Raw genomic sequence first — 23,990 nt, forward strand, 5'->3', positions numbered from 1 at the left:
TTACCATGTCATGAGGACATGTCAGGTAACTTTATCAGATGCCCACATGACAAGGAATAGAATATCCTGCCAAATAACAGCAAGGATCTGAGCCTCCTGCCAATCTCCATGTGATTGAGCCATCTTGGAAGCAGTTTCTCCAGCCCCAGTCAGGCATTTAGATGATGCAGACATTTTGATTTCAACCACATTAGAAAAGTTGAACCAGACCCTCCAACTAAGTCACTCTCAAATATCTGACCCATAGTAACTATGAGATAATAAATGTTTTTGTTTTGAGTCACCAAATTTGGGGGATCATTTGTTACGCAGCAATAGATAACAAATACACTAAGTCAGCGGTTTTCAACTGGGGACAATTTTGCATCCCAGGGGACATTTGGCAATGTTGTAAGATATTTTTGATTGTCACAACTGATGGGGAGGTAGGGGGAGAGATTTCCATTGCCGTCTTGTGGGTAGAAACCAGTGCACAAGATAGTACACACACATATCCCTGCAGTAATGAAGAATTATGGCAAATACCGTGCCAAATGGCACAAATGGCAATATAGTGCCGAAAGTGAGGAACCTCACGCTAATTTGTTTTCCCTGCACCTTAGAATTTCCCTCTTTCACATGTACTTATGAAAAAGGTGGGTTTGCTTCATATCCTTTGTTCATTTGGGTGCTGCTTTGCCTTGTTTTATCCCTGGCTTTCTGCTTTCTACCACTGGATAATAATTTTACTTTTTCAAGGACTTGGTATAAATGGAATCATTTACTGTGTGCTTTTTTGTGTCTGGCTTCTGTAGTTAAGCATGTTTTAGAGATTTGTTCCTATTGTTGTGTGTAGCAATGTTCCTTCTTTACTGTTCACTACTATTCTATTGCATGGATTTGCCAAATTTTTTAAATGTTTGTTCTATTTAACCTTATAAGAAATTGCCAACCTGCTTTCCAAAGTAGTTGTACCATTTCACATTCCTACCAGCAATGTATGTTCCGGTTGTTCCATTTCCTAACACTTGGAAATGTTAGTCCTTCCTGCTCTTAGCCATTCTAGTGGATGTGTATTGGTAAGACATTGTGTTTTCTCTTGTATTTCCCTGAGAACTAATGATGTTTAGCATTTTTTCATTTACTTATGGACCATTTGTATATTTTCTCTTGTGAGGTATCTGTTCAGATCTTTTCCCCATTTCATATTGTTTTTGTCTATTCTATATATAATTCTATATACCAATCCTTCATGAGATATATATGTGTAAAATCTTTTTTTCCAGAATGTGATTTAGTTTGGTGGTCAAACTATATATATAAACATATATAAACTATATGTCTATCCAAGATGAACCCCATTGATCATGGCCTCCTGGTATCAGTACTCTTGTAGAGCCCCCTCCTCTATATAACTGACCTGGGTGACCAAGAGGAAATTTTGGACGTGATGGTATGTAACTTCTGAGGCTAGGTTATAAAAGAGATTGCAGCATCAATCTTGCCCTCCTTGAGTGCTTGTTTTAGAGAAAACCAGTATTTTGAAAGACTCGCACAAAGAGAAACTAAGGCCCGTTGATAAACAGCTAACACAACTTGCCAGCTATGGGCTGCACCTTGAAAGTGGCTCCTCCAGCCTCTGACAAGATTTCAGATGACTGCAATCTCATGTGACACTCCAAGCCAGAAATGGCCAGCCACACAAGTCACAGATTCTTGATCCACAAACACTGTGAGAGATAATGGTTTATTTTTGTTTTTCAGCCACTATGTTTTGAAGAATTTTTTTACACAGAAACAGATAAACTTGCATTTTCATTTTGTTAACAATGTCTTTTAAAGAACAGAAGATTTTGATGAAGTTCAATTTACCAATTGTTTGTTTTGTGGCTTATGTTTTCTGTAACATCTTTAAGAAATTTTACCTGCTCCAGAATAATGAAGATTTTTTTAATATTTCTTCTTGAATTTTATAATTTTAGCTTTTATATTTGGGTCTATAATACATTTAAAATCAGTCTTTGCATATGGTGTGAGAAAAGAGTCAATGTTTATTTTTTTCCAAATAGATACACAGTTGTTTCAACACCGTTTATTAAAAAGATAATTCTTTCCCCATTGAACTACTTTGGCAATTTTAGTAAAATTTCAATGTCTATCTCAGGACTCTCTACTCCATTTCATTTAATTATATGTCTGTCTTTACGCAAATTTCACACTATATTGATTAATTGTAATTTTTAGAAAGTCTTGAAAATCAGGAAGTATAAATATTCCACTTTTGTTCTTTTTTTCTCACAATAATTTTGACTCTTCCAGGTTCTTCATTAGAGAATCCTTTGAGCCTCATGTTGGGGGTAGAGACTACTAGAAAAATAAATAAAAACTTAAAAAAAAAAGGTAAGTTCCCAAAGAAAAATGTACACTTTAAAATACAGAGCAAATAAGCGCAAAATAAGTCTAAATGTGGCAATAATAAAGATGAAAGCTAAAATAAATGAAACAGAAAATGGACAAATAATGAAACCAAAGCGTTTGCTTTGAAGAGATCAAACTGAAAGACCTTTAACTAAACTGATGAAATGAAAAAGAAGACATAAAGTAGGACATAAATCCTAATGTTAGGATTAACTCAATAATTTTTTCTTAAAACATACCTTGAGGAGTTTCCTTGGGATTATGAATACATAGATCAATTTAGGAAGAATTGCCTCTTAACAATATTTAATCTTCCAATCCCCAGGCATAGATCTCAGTTTGTGTAGATGGCTTCTAAATTCTCTTAGCAATATTTAGTATTTTTTATAGTATTGGTATTGCATATACTTATCCTTAAGTATTTCATGCTTTTGATGCTATTATAACTGTTAACTTTTAATTTCATTTTCTAATGTCTCATTCATAGTATATTTAAATTGATTTTGAATATTGGCCTTGAACTCTGAGACTTTGCTAATGAATTTATTAGTTCTACTAATACTTTATAGATTTCTTGAGAGTTTCCACATACACAGTCATGTCTTTGCAAATAGTTTTATTTTTTCCTCTTCATTCTGTATGCTTTTATTTCCTTTCTTGCTTTATTGCACTGACTAGCACACCCAGCACAGGCTGAACAGAAATGGTGAGAAAGGACATCTTTGCCTTTGTCCTGACTTTAAGGAAATCATTCAGTGTTTTACCATTAAGTATGATGTTATCCATAGATTTTTTTGTATATGCCCTTTACCAGGTTGAGGCAGTTCCCTTCTTTTCCTGTTTGCTGAGAGTTCTTATGATGAATGAGTGTTAAATTTTATCATATGCTTTAGGAGGGAGCATCTGTTGAGATGAACTTTTGATGGATTCATCTTGATATGAACCCATCTTGATTTGATGGGTTAAATTGATTGATTTTCAAATGTTTAAACAACCTTACATTCTTGAAATAAACCACCTTGACCATGGTGTATTAGACATTTTACTTATTGCTAGGTTCTATTTGCTAAATTTTAAGAGACTTTAAGGAACCTAAGTTCATTAAGGATATTGGTGTAGTTTTTTTGTTATGTCTTTGTCTGGGTTTGTTATCAGGGTAAGGCTAGCCTAATAAAATAAGCTTGGAAATGTAACCTCCTTATCTACTTTTGAATGAAATTGTGTAAGATTTTTATTATTTATTTCTTAAATGTTTGAAAGATTTTACCAGTGAAGCTATCTGGGGCAGGAGTTTTCTTTTTGTGAGAGTTTAAATTATGAATTTAATTTTGTTTGTAGATAAAATGCAATTTAAATTTTCGTATCTTCTTGTACTGGTCTTGGTAATTTGTCTTTCAAGATAGTTTTCCATTTCATTTAAGTTGTCAGATTTACTGACCTAAAATTGTTAATAATATTCCCTTATTATTCTTTAATATTTGTAGGACTGTAGTGATGTCTTATCTTTTATTCCTAAAATTAGTACTTTATGTCTTCTTTTTCACTTCATCAGTTTAGTTAAAGGTCTTTTAGTTTGATCTTTTCAAAGCAAAAGCTTTGGTTTCATTAATTTGTCCATTTTCTTGTCCATTTATTTTAGCTTTCATCTTTATTATTGCCACATTTAGACTTATTTTGGGCTTATTTGCTCTGTCTTTTAAAGTATATGTTTTTCTGGGGCGCCTGGGTAGCGCAGTCGTTAAGCGTCTGCCTTCGGCTCAGGGCGTGATCCCGGTGTTCCGGGATGGAGTCCCACATCAGGCTCCTCCGCTGGGAGCCTGTTTCTTCCTCTCCCACCCCCCTGCTGTGTTCCCTCTCTCGCTGGCTGTCTCTCTGTCACATAAATAAATAAAATCTTTAAAAAAAAAAAAAGTATATGTCTTTCTTTGGGAACTTACCTTTTTTTTTTTTTTAAGTTTTTGTTTATTTTTTTAGTAATCTCTACCCCCAACATAAGGCCAAACTCACAACCCTGAAATCAAGTGTTGCATGCTCCTCTGACTAAGCCAGCCAGGCACCATGGGACCTTACTTTTTTTCTAGCATAAGCATTTAGGGCATAAATTTCCTTCTAAGCATTGCTTTAGCTTAATCCCCCAAATTTTGATATATTTTATTTTTGTTAGTCCTACATATTTTCTGATATTTTATGTGATTCCTTGTTTGACCCATGAAGTATTAGGAGGTATGTTGCCTAACTTTCAAATATTTAGGAACTTACCAGATATCTTTTTGTCATTGTTTTCTAATTTAATTCCATGATGGTCAGAGAACATGCTCTATTATTTCCATCTTTTTAAATTATTGATATTTGTTTTATCCCCAGGCTTCTTGGTGACTTTTTCATTTGCACGTAAATAGTATATTTTCTGCTGTTGTGGGGGAAAATGAAAATTGTTCCATAGATGGTTATTAGGTCAAGTTGAATGATAATATTTTTCAAGCCTTCTATAGCTTTAGTGAATTTCACCTACTTGCTCTATCAATTACTAAGAGGAATATTGAAGTCTCTCACTGTAATTGTGAATGCACCATTTTTACCTTTGTGTTCTGTTAGTTATTTATGTATTTTAAAGGTCTATTATTAGGTGTACATACATTTAGGATTGTTTTATCTTCTTTATCTTACAAAATTTCCCTCATAATTTGTTAGTCTTATTTGTTTTGAATTAATAATAATCTTAATTTATCCACTTCAGGTTTCTTATGATTAGTGTCTGTGTAGTATCTTTTTCCATATTTTACCTTTAATGTATCTGTATCTTTATATTTCAAAGTAGTTTTGTTGTAGACATCATTAGTTGAACCTTGATTTTTTTATCCAGTCAGGACAATCTCTGCCTTTTAATTGGAATGTTTAGACCATTTAAATTTTATGATTGTTGATACAATTAGCTTTACATTTATTTGTCTTTTAAAACTTCTTTTATTTTTGTACCATCTCGTCTTGCTTCTTTTTCTTTTTTTTTCCTGCATTGCAATAGATTAGATGAGTATTTTTTTTTAAGATTTATTTATTCATTTTAGAGAGAGAGACACTAGCGGAAGGGGCAGATGGAGAGGGAGAGAGAATCCCAAGTAGACCCTGCACCAAGCACAGAACCCCATGTGGGGCTTGATTCCATGACCATGAGATCATGATGCCAGCTGAAACCGAAAGTCAGACGCTTAACCGACTGCTCCACCCAGGTGCCCCTAGATGAGCATTTTTTAATGTTCTATTTTATCTCCACTACTGACTTATTAGCTATAGCTCTTAGTAGTTTTTTAGTATTTGTTTTAAGGCTTATAAAATGCATCTTTAACTTACACAATCTAATTCCAAATAATATTATACCACTTCATATTTAATGTAAGAAACTTAAAGCAGTGTACTTTAACTTCTCCCTTCTTTTTCTTAGTGCTCTTGTCATAAGTTCTACACATTATATCTTCTATAATACATTATTAGCATTTTTACTTTAAAGAATCATTCTTTTAAAAGATAAAAAGCATTTTATATTTACCCACATATATATGTTTCCAATGATATTCATTTCTTGTGTGGATCCGGATTACAAGTTGATTTCAATTCCCTTCAGCCTGAAGGTCTTCCTTTTATATTTCTTGTAGTAAAGTTTGACTGATAATAATTATCTCAGATTTTATTTATCCAAAAAAGTTTTATTTCACTTTCATTTTTTAAGGAATTTTTTTGCTAGGTAAAGAATTCTACTTTGTTTTTTTTCCTTTGATTCTTTAAAGATGTTGTACTTTGTCCTTTAGCCTGCAGTTTCTGGTAAGTCTGAAATAATTTAAAATTTTTGCTTCTCTGTAGTGATACACCTTTTCGTTGTTGTTGGAGGTTTTTTGCTCCTTTTTTGTTGTTATTGTTCCCTTTAAAATTCTTTTTTATCAATAGTTTTGAGCAATTTGATTAGTACATGTCTTTATGTGATTTATTCTCCATGAGATTCATTGAGCTTCTTGGATTTGTGGGTTTATATGTTTTATTATATTTAGAAAAGTTTGGGCTGTTATTTTTTCAAATGCTTTTTTCCTACCTCCTGTTTATCCCTCTTCCTTCTGGGACTCCAATTATGCATATTGTAATTAAACATATATAACATATATTACATTATTACTGTTTAGGGTTTTTTTTTCTACATAGGTCCCTGAGGCTCTGTTTTTGTTGTTGATATTTTAATTTGTTTTTAGAGACTTTTTTTCTGTTTGCACTTCAGTTTGAATGGTTTCTATTGCTCTGTTTGAATTTTACTTATCTTTTCTTTTGTTGTACCTAATCTGTTAAGACCATCTAGTAAATTTCTTATTTCAGATATTTTGTTTTTCAACCCTAGATAATACATTTGGTATTTTAAAAAATATCTTCTTTGTCTTCATTATATTTATTTTTCCTTTAAATTCTTGAACATGTTTATAATAACTCTATTATCATTCCTATCTGCTAATTCTATCATTTATATTATTTCACAGGTTTTTTTTTTCTATTGACAGATTATTCTTCTGGTGTGAGAAACATGTTTGTGTATCTTTGCATGTCTAGTAATTTTTTACTGCCTGCTGGACAGTCAGTGTGTGCTTGCTGAGTGCTGGTTTGTTTTTTAAAAATGCTTAATTTCAAAACTTTGTCATATTAACTAAGTTACTTGATAATCAGCTAGATTCTTTTGAGTCTTGTTTTTAAGCTTTTTATAGTGAGCTGATTTAGAGTAGACTATACTCTGGGTATTCAATAAGGGTCATAGAATCTGGCTGGCCAGACTCAAACATCTCCGAGCTGTTTGTGAACTTTGCGAATTATTATAGCTCCCTGGTCCATTATTTTGTCCAGCCTTGAAGAATTTCCCCTTATGCATGTGTCAGTTGTATTCAATAGCAGTCTCAAGGAGGCACCATGTAAGATTCAATATTTTTTCTTCATGTTGTTTTCTCCTCTCCAGTTCTCCACTCCATAAAATCCAGTGATCTTCCCAAACTATATTTTCTGTCTCTTCAATTCAGGGAGTTAATTTCACCTTAATATCCATTCAGTCGTTCCCTACTACTACTCCTGAAGCAGTACAATTTCCAAGCATAAATTATTCAGTCTAGAGGAATGTTCTGGGGCCCCAGAAGTTCCATTCATGTTAGTTTTTGGTCCTCCAAGTCTAGTAGAATTGTCTCAGGAGGTGGGGTGACTTGACACTCAGTCTACTGTGGCCATGAAAACTCCAATACCTTCACTTTTGGTGACTATTTCACCAGTGTGATTTACACTTAAATCTTTTTATAATCCAGAACATGGATATTAGGTCAGTCTCACACAAACATACATTTCCATGCATGCATACATACACATACAAACACAAGTATGCACATATGCACTCATCAAGGACAAAATTTATTATCGGAGCCTATAAATAAATAACTAAAACATTAGTTTAGTAATAGTGACTAACTCTTTTTGAGAATTTATTATGAGCCTGGAAGTGTAAAAAAAAAAACAAACAAAAAAACCACTGTATATGTATTATCTCATTTTCCTCTTATAAAGTATGAACCTTAGAGAATTTGGGTAATTTGTGCAGTCTTTTATCCAGTAACGGGTGAAGTCAAACTTGAGTACAGGCAGCCTAACTCTAGAGGAGGGGTTGGTAAACCATGGCCTGCAAACTGACACCCATTTTTGTAAGTAAACTTCTATGTCAAGATAGGCATATGCTCATTTGCTTTTGTATTGTCTGTGGCTACTTTTGAGCTACAATAGCAGAGTTGAGTAGTTGCAACATAGACTATATGATATACAAAGCCTAAAATATTTATTAACTAGCCCTTTGCAGGATAGGTTTGCTGAGCCTTGTTCTAAAACACAAATTAATTACTCCATAATTTCAAGGTCATCTTCCTTGCTACCTTGAGGTAGTTTCTCATGTAATTTGCTGACCATGTATGTTCTCTTCATTCATTTTCTCTGTGTTCAAAGTATATTTTTCAGCATACTAAAGATAGCGCATCACTAAGATGTATGCCCCTCACTTTAAAAATGGCTGTCTCCATCCTCTAGAATGAAAAGTTTTTAAGAGCAGCTGTTTCATCTACTATGTTCACTACTGTATCCCCAGTGCCTGAGACAGAGCCTAGCATAGAGTAGGTCCTAAGCCGTGTAACTCTTAATGATGATCCCTTGACTATACAAATTATTGTCTGATTAAACTCTAAGGTAAGACTTTATCCTTCCCTAGCTAAACCTATAATAAAAGGTGGGTTCTTTCCTTCATTTATGCTTTCTTTTCCCACTGATTCATAAAGCTGCCTTTAAAAATTATTATTATTATCACAGGCTGAATTACTACATGTACTAGTTAACCCAGTTGTCAGTTAAGTTTGGCTTACCCTTTGACATGTAAATAAAATTGCCTCCAACCCCTTAGTTAACATCCTATGAGAAGTCCAATCTCCCTCTTACAAATTCTCTGAATCTCCAAGAGAATATATTCACATGGTCTCTTATGGCTTTGTGAATCAGCTTCTAATTAACTTCTGCTTTATATACATCTCATCCCATGTGGCTGGCCTTTTCTCTTCCTCATACTAGACATGAATTTCAAGACTCTTTTTCTTGGATTCCTTCTCACTATCCCCACCCCCTCAAAAAAACCCTCACTCATGGAAGTTATTCTCTGTATGTAACATTCTTCACTGAGAGTTAGAGGGAGACAAAGGGGATTTTCATGTGGCATTGCAAATACTTTAAAATTGATCTTAAGAATCACAAAATTCTACTACTGACACTAATATTACACTATGTTAACTAACTGGAATTTAAATAAAAACTTAAAAAAGAAAAATTGAATAAATAAAATTGATCTTAAAAACTCCCTGCTGTCAAAAAGCCTTCAACCAATCTACAGCCAGCAATTTCTCACTGGCCACCTCTCTCCACAAGCATGAGATTTTTCCTCTGTTCATTCTCTTTTCATACAAATTTTTCATTCTTAATTTTTTGGGCAAAGTAGTTTGTCTATCTTTTTGTTACATTATCTTCTTCCAGCTTATGCCTCTAGACTCTCACCTTTTACCCTTGCACAATATATTAAGTTATCTTTCTCAACAAAAGGATTTCTTTCCCAAGAGAAATTCTAGTATGAAATATTAAAATTAGATTTTTTAATTCAATTAAACAATAATCTATTTCTGGGCCATCTATTCTCTTCCTTTTATTTGTCTTTCCATTTTTGCAACCATTAGTATCACACTTTTAAATACTATAGCTATAGAATATAGTTTAATACCTATAAGCAGGGTTAATATACAAATGCTTAACAACTGGTAAAGCACAGGTGTGAACTAAATGAACGAAGCAATCATAACAGAGGGTTGACACACATCACAGGATATAACCATAGGGTGTATGTACAGGCTACCTTTAAGGGAAATGTTCTTCATTACTCTTCCTTTTCAAAATTTCTAGTTTTTTTTCTCACATGATTTTTATTATCAGTTATATTAGTCATTTTGTCTAATTAAAGAAAACTCCTCAAGATTGCAGTTGGGAATTGCACTAAACCTATAGATTAATTTGAAAACAAGAACAACAGAACATTCCCCTGATCTCTGAGAAGGGCAGAGAGGCTGAAGGTTGAATCAACTGCCAATGAGCAATGATTTAATCACTCATGTCTATATAATGAAGCCTCCATAAAAACCCAAAGAACAGGGATTGGAGAGCTTCTGGGTTGGTGAACACATGAAGATCTGGGGAGAGTGGCACACCTGCAGAGGGCATGACAGCTCCACATCCCTTCCCATATACCTTGCCCTATGCATCTCTTCCATCTGGCAATTCCTGAGTTATATTCTTTTATAATAAACTGGTAAAGCATTTTTCAAAGTTCTGTGAGCCATTCTTGCATATTAATCAAACCCAAAGAGGGAATCATGCGAACCTCCAATCTCTAGCCAGTAGGTTAGAAAAACAGGTGACAACCTGGACTTGCAAATGGCACCTGTAGAAGATCAGGGGGCGGTCTTAAAAGCCTCACCTTATAAACTAGGGGATTTGATATCCAGGTAGATAATTTCAGAATTGAGTTCAATTGTCAGATACCCTGTCAGTGTCCCCTGAGAATTGGAGAATTGCTTGGTGTTGAAAATAAAACTACACACTAGCATTGTATTAATAAAGGTTTCCTTATAGTGATATATCTTTGCATTCCTGGATTCGTCTTTTCTTGTTTGTGGTGCTTTTATATTAGACAGTCTATTGAAAGCACTTGACATTTAGGCTACCCTCTTCTGAGAGGCTGCAGAGTGCATGGAATACTTACAGCCTCAACCGAGGGATTCGTTTTGCCCAATAACACTAACACTGGACAATAGCTGAACAGAACAATGATGGGTTCTGGAGCCACAGATACTCATTTAAAAATTAGTCTTTAGCTTAGGACATGGCATAGAATAAGGGCTTTGCCAACACACTCCCGAAAAGTGATGGCAGAATTAGACACTCAGAGAGATAGAGGTAACAGGATGGCATGGAAACAGAGAGTCTTTATAGAATGACACAGTAATCCAAAGTCAAGACGTAAAAGTAAAAACAGGTAGAAGGAAGTGAGAGTGAGATAGAAACAGTCATTGCAGAAGCAGAGAAAAGTTTAGCCATATGGGAGAGAACCTAGAGTAGAAAGTAGCAGTGCTTGCTACTGAGGGACTACAGGGTGAACAGGAACCCCGGCTGGATCACTGTAGTTACAGAGACACTGAGCACCTATGTATCTTGAATGGCATTCCAGTTTTTCAGGATGCCTGACCGTATGACTGTTGAGAGACTGTTTTTGCCTATGTCCCTGCATATCAACTGAAGTTACCTACATATGGCTTTTTTGCTGCCAGAAAAACCTAACTGATGCCATTATATTCTTAAAGTATTGCTAGGTCCAATTTTCTAGTTTAAGCAATTTTTTTTCAATATTCATTCAGAAGATTTGACTAATATTTCACGTGTGTATGTGTACGTGCTTACGTGCACGTGTACACAATCTTTGTAGGTTACATATTTTCCTGTTACATCTTTTTTCCTTCTTTAGTGTACCCTCTGTATTATCTGTCTTAATAGTTTTACTTTGTTGGATTTCACAAAATCACTTGTAGTTTATGATTGCTATTATTGCATAGTTTTCCTTTACCCTTATATTTGATGAGAGTATGTCAGATGGAGAATATATTTTTAAAAATCTATAGCTTTGTGAAACTGAATGCCAAATTCCAAATAAAATTCAAAACTTTGAAACGTTGTAGTTAGGGTGCCTGGGTGGCTCAGTTGGTTAAGTGGCTGCCTTCAGCTTGGGTCATAGTGTCAGGGTCCTGGGATCAAGCCCTACATGAGGCTCCCTGCTTCCAGGAGTCTGCTTTTCCCTCTACCCCCCTCCCCCACTTGTGCACACTCTCTCTCTCTCTCTCAAATAAATAAATAAATAAAATCTTAAAAAAAAATAAAACACTGTAGTATATTTCTTAGAGAATTCTACTTTCTGAAATACCCAGAATTCATTATATGGAAATGTCATGCAATTTTTCTTGCATAGGTTTTTAAAATTTAGTATCATGGTAGGTTCAGGAATCCAGATGCCCATAGATTGGTTGTGTTAATGACCCCACTTAATGACTTCTTTGAATCCACAATGTTTTTCCTATAATTTTAAAGTTCCATCTCACCCTGACTCAGTGCTTGCGCATGTGACTTGTTTTGGTTACTAGGATGTTTACCAACATGACACAAACAGAGGCTTTATTGAAAGGTGCATGTGCTTTTTTGTTGCCTTCTTGCATGATTGGGCCTGCTCACTCTTCCCCTCTGCCCTGCTATGGGAACATGTCCAGCTGGTCTACAGGAAGGATATGGCGGACATGTGGAACAAGGCTAAGTTGTTTCAGACATCTGAGCTCGGGCCACCCTGGTTCAGCCAATTGCCAGCCAGCCCTCAGATGTATGAGAAAATCCAGATGAGATCAGAAGAAGCTTCCAGCTAAACCTATTCAATATCGACAACCTGTAATGAACTAAATAAATGCTTATTATTTTAAGACACTGGGTTTGGGTGGTTTGTTATGAAACATTATTGTGGCAACAGATAATACAGAGATACCAACATAATAATTAATCAATGAAGGGACCTCACTATGTATCTGAGGTACCAAGTCAGAGTTAATATTCACAGATGGTATTGTCATATATTCATAACTCTTTTTGTATTCTTCTGTCTCTGGAGAAATTCATTTATTATCCCAGGAGTGGCAATGGTACCGAGAATGTTCCCCTGTGGCACTTTAGCGGCACTTTAGACACGAGACTTGCCAAAAATAGTGTGACTTTGCTTATTATGCAGTCTTTTGGTGCTTCAAGTGTTAAGAAGATAAATGGATTTTATGTGATCAGGATGGTAAAGATACATTACATTCTCTGCCTCAAATTCTTATGTGGATTTAAGTTGTTGGTGAGAAGAAATGAAAATGTAATCAGGTTTGTGAATGCTTGTAGCTATGATTTTTCCTGATGACTAGTAGATTGTAGAATGCCTTTTAAAGAAATCTTGGAAATACACGCTGTCAGGTGAAGTCCTACTCATATTCGATAGATACAGGTTTCTAAATAGAAAATAGGAGTTTCAGCTCCAGTCAACAAAGATTTATTGATCATCTATTCTGTAGTAGACGTTATAAATACAAAATCAGTGAAAATTAGCCTCTGCCCTAGAGGTCCTTAGAGTTCAGAAAAGAGACAGACAAATCATGACAGACAAATAAATACTATTATAAGTACAATGATGGGTCACGCACACAAAGGTGGTTGAGGGGGTATCAGATGGCGGGTGAGTGCTGTGTTTGTCCAAGATATTTAAAGGATAAGTAGATTTGGAGAAGTAAAAGACCTTAAGTGGGAAAGGATTATAACAAGGAGCAAAGCATGAACAATCATCTAGAGTGTGGAACAGCATCAGTTATACATGAAACCACAGAACATAATGTGGGACCTTAAGTTACACATATATAACCAAAATATATATGTATGCCAAAATATAATCAAAGACTTGTTAGGTATTTGCTTGTGTTATCAAACATGCAATTATTTTTGATAATAGAGATTTTTGTTTTATTTTACATATTGGAAGAATAATCTTTGTGTCTTTTAATACCTTCTACATATCTGTAAATTCCGTATGGACAGAGAACAAGTTTATCTTACTCTTCTGTATCTCAGCACCCAGTACAGTGCCTGAAACTTTATATGAATTCAGTACATATTTGTTAAGCAAATTACTGAATTCTTGAACCTGTCAGCCTTTGCCAAAATCCAATAGAAACTTATCTTTTAAATTATTCTTTTTAAATTTACTCATAGAGTAATCTTCTCAAATAATTTGTCTTTCTCAAATTGTCTTCAATAAAAGCTTAATCTTCTGTTTTATAATTCTCCCCATTTTTGGATTTTAAAATGTATGCTGTCAGTATTGTTTTTCTCCCCATACATTCATCTATGCATTCATCCAAGATATACTTATTGAATACTTGATTATGTGCCAGCATTGTGCTACACCGCAGGGTGGAGTAGTAACAAGCCAGACCTGGTCTGAGCTTCAGTGGGACTTACTTTCCAGCGAGGAAAACAGACTAATACTGAATTAATAATTTACAAGCACATTGGATGTTACATATAAAATCGAATAGTTTTATGAGAGTGTGTAACAGCTTCTTTTAGCTTCTATTAAAGATGGGTGATTTTATGATGATCATATAGTGTGTTTACTTTATGGTATTTTTAGTTTGTGTTCTCTACTTTCTGTTTTGCTATGCCACAGTTGTAATTAATGTGTGGTACATAGAAAATACACTATAAACATTACTTGATGGAATGCATGAATGAAAGAATAAATGAATTTTATTAGAGCCCTGATCCATAGTTTATTGGTTTAATTTCTGTGTAAAAAAAATGAGGTTATTAGTCAAATCTATTTAGTTATCTGGTTTTAGTCAACAAATCTTCATTGAAAGGTATGCGGCAGATGTGGGGAATTCAAAGAAGAGTAAAAAATTTCCTGCCCTTTCATAAATTGCGATTCAGGGAAACAAGATAATAGCATATGAGAAGCTAAACATTTAGCACAAGAAAACATACATATCATATATCTTCAAGACACATAACTGTGCTAGGTAATGTGAAGAATAAAAGAAAAGAGTATACCATGACTTCCGGTTACTTATAATTTAGCTGAGGAGACAAGACAAATATATTTACAATAAAAATAATACCAAACAATAAATGATACATTCTGATGCTCAAGATAATAAGAATCTCAGGACTTCAGCTGATGGAAATCTTCCAAAGCATTAGCATGTTTTCTCATTCAACCAAACATTAGAACAGTTACTCCAAAGTGAGGTATATGTACTTCAGGGGAGAACCAGGCTATTCATTGTACTTTGGGAAAAAAATAATAAAACTTCTACTTATTTAAAATTAATTTTTAAAAAAGCTAGTACTTACTACCACATAATAAAAAATATTGACAACGGGCCATCACAGTCTGTAGCCCGTGAATGTCTGGTGTTAGAATTTAACATGGTATCACATGGAAGCAAAGGAGTGGGAATTGCATTTCCCAGAACAAAGGAGCACCTCCTCCCATTTCTTCATCATGAAGCATTGAGGGTTATCTGGGTTGCTTTAAGTTCTACTTAAACTAATCTTCACGAAATGGACAAATGACTTAAAAATCCTCCAAAGGAACAGCAGATAAAATTAATAATACAAGCACAATTGGGCTAAAAAGAAAATTTTAGCTGCAAGCTTTTTGACAATTACAGTATTAAAAAAGATTTATTCAGATATAACAAAAAGTCACCTCCCCTCAGATTCAAAGTTATGATGAAGCTTTTTGAAGTGTGGATTTTTTTTGTTATTATTGTTAATGAGATCCTCATGTCATATACTGTGCCTTGAGAGAGCTCATGACTAGCAAGAGATTAAAAAACTAAGCATCCAAAACATAAGGACAATCTTGTGCAATTTTTTCAGAAGTTTTTCAAAAGTGACACTTTAGTAAACTCAATAACAAATATTTAGAAGTTTACTTATTAAAAAAGACCACTTGCGCTTTCCACTCCACACAGGGAGGGGTCCATGTGGCATTGTCTTAAATTAAAAGGAATCTTTCACAATATCTGGACCCCTTGACGTCCTGCAAGTGAAGGAGGAGGATGTCCTCAAATTCCCTGCAGCAGGAACCCACTTAGCTGGTACCAACCTTGATTTCCAAGTGGAACAGTGCATCTATAAAAGGAAATGTGATGGCATTTATATCATAAATCTGAAAAGAACCTGGGAGAAGCTTCTGCTGGCTGCTTGTACCATTGTTGCCATTGAAAACCTGGCTCCTGTCAATGTCGTATCATCCGGGGAGACTGGCCAGTGAGCCGTGCTGAAGTGTGCTGCTGCGACCGGAGCCACGGCTATTGCTGGCCGCTTGGTTCCTGTAGACGTCACTGCCCAGATCCAGGCAGCCTCCGGGAGCTGAGACTTCTGGTGGTTACTGATCCCAGGGCTGACCACCGGCTTCTCGCGGAGGCGTCTTATGTTAACCTGCCTACCATTGCGTGGGTAACACAAACTCTCCTCTGCGCTCTGTGGCCATTGCCATCCCTTTTGGCAACAAGGGAGCTCGCTCAAGGGGTCTGACGGGGTGGATGCTGGGCCCAGGAAGTTCCGCGCTTGCGTGGCACCATTTCCCGTGAACACAGACGGGAGCTCACGCCTGATCTTTACTTCTATAGAGATCCTGAAGAGATTGAAAAGGAAGAGCAGGCTGCTGCTGGAAAGGCTGTAGCCCAGGAGGAATTTCAGGGTGAATGGACCGCTCCAGCTCCAGAGTTCAGGGCAACTCCGCCCAAAGTCGCAGACTCCTGGGAAGGTGTGCAGTCGCCCTCTGTGCCCATTCAGCAGTTCCCTGCTGAAGATGGGAGCGCCCGGCCGGCCACTGAAGACTTGTCTGCAGCCCCCACTGCTCAGGCCACTGAAAGGGTAGGAACAACCACTCACTGATCTTAAGCTGCTCTTCCACAAAGGCAAACAAAATGGAAATAAGGTTGAAGGAAGAAAAAACAATTTCTAAAAAAAAAAAAAAAAAAAAAAGCGCTTAGAAAACTGTTTTTTCTTCCAGAGTAAATAGACTGGAATAATTCATGAAGCAATAAGCCACAAACTAACATCCATTCCTTTGTCACTAGTGTTGGAAGACACATAGAAAACACTGCTGAAGCTGAAGACTTTGAGAAACAGGTAAGACAAATTATATAGCATTAGAATTTATGTAGGGATAGAATCCGGTGGCTATATTGGCATTTCTATTGTGTCTTAGATTCTATTTGCTAGAACGTATTTCAAAAAGAAAATTCATGATGGATCACAATTTTGTGCCTCTAAAAGAAGAATATACTGTACACCTGAAGTTAATACTATACTATATGCTAACTAACTGGAATTTAAAGAAAAACTTTAAAGAAAAAGAAGAATTTACTGAAAAAGGTAAATTCTCAGCAATAAGAAAATCCTTACCGAAGTTCTTTTAAAAATATTTTATGGGAAATATATATTATGATGGAGCCGAGGCTTTGCCAGCAATTGAAAATTCAAAAATATTCTAGGTAATGTTTTTATGTGTGAAATCTCTTAACTGCATCATTAATACTCAAGCTTTTCTTTCATCAGAGAAACTGAAGCCAGAAGTGCATCAACTTGGGTTCTTAATTTCATAAAAACATGAGCCTTTAAAATATTGTCAAATATTTACACGACTTAATTAAATAGGAAATAACAATGATAATATTTGAGACCATTGAGATTTTTACTGGTTATTTCATTGAAAAATACTTAAAACTGCTGTGGAATTTAAAGACAAATTAAACTTTTTATTTACAAAAAGGTGTTTAAAATTTGCTGATCTTTTCACTGATGACAAAAGATTTATCAATAAAGTGCTACTTAACAAATATTTAAAAGCAAGCATGCTTATTCTTTAGGTATCATTAAAATAAAGCAAACTTTTTTTTCAGTAAATGAGAAAGTAAACAATTTTGGGGAAAATGGTATTATGGAAAAGGTATTTGAAAAACAAGTGTTTGAAAATATTTTGAATAATATGTGATATTGTGGCTGAAAACTGATACAAGTATGTAACCTATAAGAATGCTTATAGTTGCAAACTTTATGACCTTTTTTATTATGATGTGTAATTGACATACAATATAATATTAATTTCAGGTGTGTAACTGTGATTAGACATTTGTATACATTGCCAGGCGCCTGGGTGGCTCAGTTAGTTAAGCGGCTGTCTTCTGTGGCTCAGGTCATGATCCCAGGGTCCTGGAATCTGGAATCGGCTCCCTGCTCAGTGGGGGAGTCTGCTTCTTCCTCTGCCCCTCCCCCCTGCTTGTGCATGTGCTCTCTCTCTCTCTCAAAAAAAAAAATCTTAAAAAATTTTTTTACACATTTGTATACATAAAATGATCACCACAAGAAGTCCAGTTACCATACATCATACAAAGTTAATACAATATTATTAACTATATTACCCATGCTGTACATTATATTCCTGTAACTTATTTATTTTATAACTGGAAGTTTGTATTTCTTAATCATCTTCACCAATTTCCCCCCTCGAACACCCTCCCCTCTGGCAACTACCAATCTGTTTTCTGTAACTATGAGTTTGGGTTTTGTTTTGTTTTGTTTTGTTTGTTCCGTTTTTTAGATTCCACATGCAAATGAAATCATGTGGTATTTGTCTTTATATGTCTGACTTATTTTGCTTAGCGTAGTACCCCCAGGTCCATCCATGTCACAAATATAACTTTTGAATAGAATTTTCTACCCTATCCAAATATCTTCCAAATGAAGAGTTTTGAATCCTTTTACATTTTTTAAGAAACACAATGCCTACATCAAGGTGACATCAAGGAGAACTGACTTTCCTGTTTGAATTTCAACAAAAAGTTTTATATTGTTAGTGCCTGGGCATAAAAAATGAGTATTGTAATTTAATAACTGAAGACTAAGATTTACTTTGTCCATTTGAAATATTTTTTTCATCTATGATGGCCATTAAAATTAAGCATTGCATCAATCAAATCTAGAATCCAAGCCCTCAAAATATTATATCACTAAGTATTATGGCAAGATTAAAATAAGATGATCCTACAAAGTATGAGCAAAAAAATTTTTGTTATTGATAAACATAATAAAATATCACTTTAGTTTAAAAATATTTGCTTTATTATTACCTAATCTTTCAATCTTTCTCTTTTTTCCCTTATGGTTGTGAGCATACATAAAATATCAATATAAAAATACATGCATTCAATTTGTAAATAAATGTGTGTAAATGTATACACAAATTTACTTTCATTTAGTAGAGGTGTGGGTTCAAATATTTTCTACTGATCAAGATATGTGATCAAAAAAATTTGGAAATCATTGGATTGGTAAAAGGGATGTAAAGGGCCTTCTAGAGATAGTTAATCTGATGGAGTAACATGATATAATTGGAGAGAAAACAGAAGCAATATAAAAAATTCTAATACTATTTTATAAAATAGAAAAAAGTGGGAATAATTTAGTATAGAAAGTAATAGTTTTACACTTTTCAAAACCCTCTTATAACACCACTATGTTCATTTAAGTTCAACATTTGTTGGGTACCTAGTGGGTTCTGCGTGGCCCTGGCAATGAAAAAAATGAATAAGATGGGGTGTCCTTTCCAGACTTGCCCAGTGTCAAATGGGGAAAACAGAGGTGTGTGACCATATGAAGTAGTGGAATCATGTGAATTAGCAGGTAATTTTCATAAAGTATTGCAAGAAGTATACAAGGGAGTTCTATGAATAATATAAGATGATATCTAGTGAAGTCTGATGGGATAGGGCTAGAGAAGGCTTCCTGGTGAAGGTGGTACCTGAACTAAGCTTTCTTGAGACTATATTAAAAAATAGTATAATTGATTCAAAATAAGGAATTTGAATAAATTAGAAAGTATTCATGATGTTTCATTTTTTTAATGAGACAGAAAAATCTGTAAAACAATTTATAAAGATTTCTATCTTTATAAAACATTTTAAGTGTTGATTGATGGAGGTATGAACTTCAATTATCTGGAACATTCTTCAGACTACACTTGTGCCAAATCAATAATACACTTTCTTTTACTCTTCCTCATTCAGTCAACAATTCTTGAATATCGACTCTGTTTCAGGCACCGAGCTAGGTGCCCAGGAATTCTTGCAGTCAAGTAAGACAGTGTTTCTGCCTGTAAGGGACTTAAACTAGCATTGCAGACATAGTGTTGTAAAGCAATCCATGTAAGTTAGCGTGAGAACTGTTCAAATAAAAATTGAAACGATATGCATGTTGCATTTGATCAAAGGAGAGACTGATGATCTTTGCCTAAAAGAGAAGAAAGTGGGCCATGTCAGAAAAGGCTTTCCAGATGAAATGGTGGTTAATCTAGGTCTTGAGGAATGAAGGAGACTTTGCCAAGATGGTGGAAGGAAAGACATTCTAGGGAGAAGAACCAGCATATGTAAGTGCAAGCAAGTCTGCCACCATTTTCTAGTCCCTTATAATTATTTGCTATTCACATTCTTATTCACCATTACTTCACAACTTCTTGCTTAGTAGATTAATTCTGTTAGATCAAGATTTACAAGATGTCTGTCTTCAGCATGTCTGCAATCTGATTTGCCTTTGGAAAGTGGAAATATTTAGAACTACATTCTCACTAACAATGGACAATTTCAGCATTCATATAAGTTGGAGACACGAGATTCTTTATGGTCACTGGCCTAGAAAGTATGGCCTTATTGATAGTTGTGGGTGATGACTGGACTTTACAGTGTCACTGGACCTGTTGGCTCATTGCCTGACTCACCCTGCCTTCCATCTAAGAAAATCTCTCCCCTGACCACACCCATGGTTGCCATGTTTGTAGCACAGGTCTTAAGATCCTTAACTCTAGGGTCTCACCACAGCCGACTGGACAGATAACTCAGAGAAAAACAACTCAAAGCACAGTTGGGCCAAACAAATTCTCTTTCTGAGAATCTGAGGTTAAGATGTTATGCTTTGGACACTTAGTGGTAGAGTCTTGAATGAAATATCTGAACTCTGGGCCTGCTAGTTGGCAGAGAGAAACTACCCATCAGTACCAAAAAATGTCAACTGTCTGAGAGGTATACCTATGGGCACAGGTCAAGGTAGCATGGGAATAACTCCCCAAGACTTACTAGGCCAGGGCAGTGATCATTATACCAAAGAATTCAAGATACCCTGAAATGGCTATGTAGCTTCTGACTCCAAAGATACTTGCCTAGGGTGCTGAGAAAAACTTTCCAATAGATCAGGTAAAAGGGAGTTAATTTGAAGACTATGTGAGAATCTCACATAATCCAACTATAGATAGTACTGCTAGGCCTCATAACTGCTGGAAAAAACAACTTCAGACAAACCACCTTTTTAAAATTTTTTCTCTCAGGCAGCACCATTTCTCTTCTCTGCATCTTTCTATCCATGCCTATGTTTCGTTCTCCTTTAGGCAGCCAGGTTTATTTTAAAAGACTCTTAGTTTCTGTTCCTGAGTAACTTCACTCTAACGTGAGCCTCTGCCTTACCCTGAGCCATTTTGGCACAGACCTGACGCTACTGCTCCAGTAACCACTACTGCTTTCTAAGTCAGACTTTTTCTGTCACTTAGTTTGAATTCTTGTGCCCGTAGGTATGCCTCTGAGACAGTTGACATTTTTGGTATTGATGGGTAGAGTTTTTCTCTGCCAATTAGCAATCTCGGTTTGGATATCTTATTCAGGACCCTTTACTACCAAGTGTTCAAAGCATAACATCTAAACCTCAGTTGGCAAAATATCCTAGATAGTATATATTTAAAAAGCATTGCTGGAGCATTTGTGAAAATAGGCAAGTTGGCAAAAGTCCTGGGTTCTGGCACGGGGAAAGCAAAGACTGGGTTTTGCCAGGATGTCATCGTTGTGGGGCATGTCAGTAGCATGTTTCATCCAAGTTACAACTAGATAGACTTAGTCTTGAGATAGGATTAGGCAAGCTTGCCTTGTTGCTGAAAGAAAGCAGGATAGTCTAGTAGAGAAAGGAGGTGAGGCTCAAGGTTAAGTGGCATTTGATATCAACAACATTAAGGCAATCAAGAAAACTAAGCCGGCCATAAATCAGGGCATGCTTGGAGGGAGCAGTTATTTTAGTCAAGAGCATCTGCTGAAAGAGGCCTATAATTTCAGAGCAACTCAGAGCTATTGGACAGCAGTTGCTTCTGGATCATGAAGAGCCTTTTGTAGCCAGCGTAGGTCTAGGACCAGTTAGGAGCCTTTAGGGCTGTTGTCCAATAGGGATGAATACACTGTCTTCTGCACAGACTTGGATTTTGAGTGGTCTGTGATCCCCACAGGGGCTCTAATGGATCCAGTCTGGCACCTTGGAGAGGATTTTATTCTACTGATTGTCAAGGTCACTCCCTATTGCATCACCTTAGTTTAGTTTCTTCATGGCACCTATCATCATCTGAAAATTCTATTTATGTACTTATTGTCCTGTCTCCCCCCAGGAAAATGTAAATTCCTTTAGGGCAGAGACATTAATCTGTTTTTTTTCTTTTTTTCCCCATTGCTGTGTTCTTAGCACCTTGAACAATATTTTGCTCTTGGTATGGTCTCAGTAAATATTTGTTGAGAAAATAAACAAAAGTCCATGAACTCAGTGACATGGTCATGGGCTAAGGGCCTGGACAACAGTCTAAGCCCTGGTGATCCTAACAGTCCTTGATTAACCTGTCTATGTTTTAAACATACTAGGAAAACTTAACTGGGTGCCAACAACTGTCACCAACCTCCCACCACATCCACAACCAAATTCGGTCCTCAAGTTTGATTTTGCAAATGTTCTGAGAAGAAAAAATGTGACTGTACCATTCTGGTAAGAGTGTGCCTCTACTTGTTTCTGTTGAACAAACTCTTAGCCACAAACATTTTCTGTTTTTCAGCCTGCTTCTGAGATGACTCCCTAATACCTACTTCCCCTTTCCCCATTTTCTCTCTTTCTTCTCAATAAAACAAAGTCCTCAGTTCTTATAGGCTATAAACAATCTCTCTATTGGGGAAGTGTGAGTGAGCATATTTTCAGGAAACAGCCGAAATTTCTCCATGTACTTTGCTTTTTTGAAAAGCAGCCACATGGCTCAATATGTGTACAGCACATATTTACTAATTAACAAACAGCCTCCCACTGAGTCAGCCTCCTTCCGCTCCCTATTTCCTTTTCCTTTCTTAGAAAATTGCTTGCAAGAATACAACCTGGCCCAGCACTTCTTGACATATAGTGTGACTATACTTGTTAGCATGAACACTGTCCTCTTGAAATACACATTTCTTTAGATGGTGTAATCAAAGTGAAAATAGCAGTCTGTTAACAAAAGTAAGTTTTGTAGACACTAAGAGATCATCGACTTTTTATGATGATCATGATGATGTGATCTCTTTCTTTGAAAGCAGGATGCTAGAGTAAATTTTATTAAGTTGCAGAACGAAATAATCAGCTTTAAGATATGAAATTTTCGTTAGTGATTGAGTCAATCGACAGATATTTATTGAACATCTACTATATAAAATGATCTGAAGTGTATAATCAACATACAAGGAAACATGAAAGTATCCCAGACTTGGAAGATCTATTTGGTGAAATAGGCTGGTATGCTACCTCATTGGCATCTCAAACTTAATATGTCCAGAAGTGAGCCACTCGTATCCTTATTAGAACTGTTTTTAGTGTTCCTTATTTCAATAAGTGGTTCACAATCTAGCAGAAGAAATAGATAAAAATCAACATTTATGAAACAGTGTTAGTGCTTTCATGGAGTTAGGCACAAGATATATATTAAAGAAGAAACATTAAATGCAACTAAATGCAATGAAATGTAGAAATCAGTGTTCTTCATCAGAGGAGAATTTCCTGTGGTCATTTAAAAATAGATTAAAGCATGCATCACTGGTGATTCTTTTTAAATATATTTTTTCTTCTCTGCAACTCTGTGTCTACCTTATGGGCTAATAGAATTATCCCCTCAATAACATGGGTCATTCTTTTTGATGTTTCTGCCTGAGAATTTAGTGCCTTTCTGACTCATGTATTTTCCTGACAAAACTAAATTGAACTGCCACCAAAAAGGGCCAGCTGCTTTTATTATTCACAAAGTTTAAAGTTTCCTCTTAGCCAAATAATTAATTAATTAAAAATTAAAAATTAAAAAAAAATGCTGCAGTAAAAAAAATTTAAATAAATGAATAAATAACAAAGTTCCCTCTTCTCTAGCTATGACTGAATCAGTAATTACGGTGGCAACCATTTTGATTAACACATCTGTTCACTTGCTTTGATAAATTATCTTTACTTTGCAAATCCCCTTTGGACTGCACAATTAGTGATAGGACTGTTAAAACCAAAGAACAGTT

The 23,990-nt window shown here is 35.4% G+C and overlaps 1 pseudogene across 1 annotated transcript in view; it reads left to right on the forward strand.

Moving 5' to 3' along the window:
• The window catches only part of LOC123797656 (small ribosomal subunit protein uS2-like), a 54,389-nt pseudogene that overhangs the window by 3,244 nt on the left and 27,155 nt on the right, over nt 1–23,990 (forward strand). Inside the window, exons 2-4 of the transcript XR_015725659.1 lie at nt 12,706–12,856; nt 15,620–16,491; nt 16,698–16,749. The product of XR_015725659.1 is annotated as a small ribosomal subunit protein uS2-like (transcript). The remainder of the gene's footprint in view (nt 1–12,705; nt 12,857–15,619; nt 16,492–16,697; nt 16,750–23,990) is intronic.

This window comes from Ursus americanus, chromosome 9, assembly GCF_024610735.1.
Source record: "Ursus americanus isolate L20-20 chromosome 9, mUrsAme1.1.p, whole genome shotgun sequence".
Lineage (NCBI taxonomy): Eukaryota > Metazoa > Chordata > Mammalia > Carnivora > Ursidae > Ursus > Ursus americanus.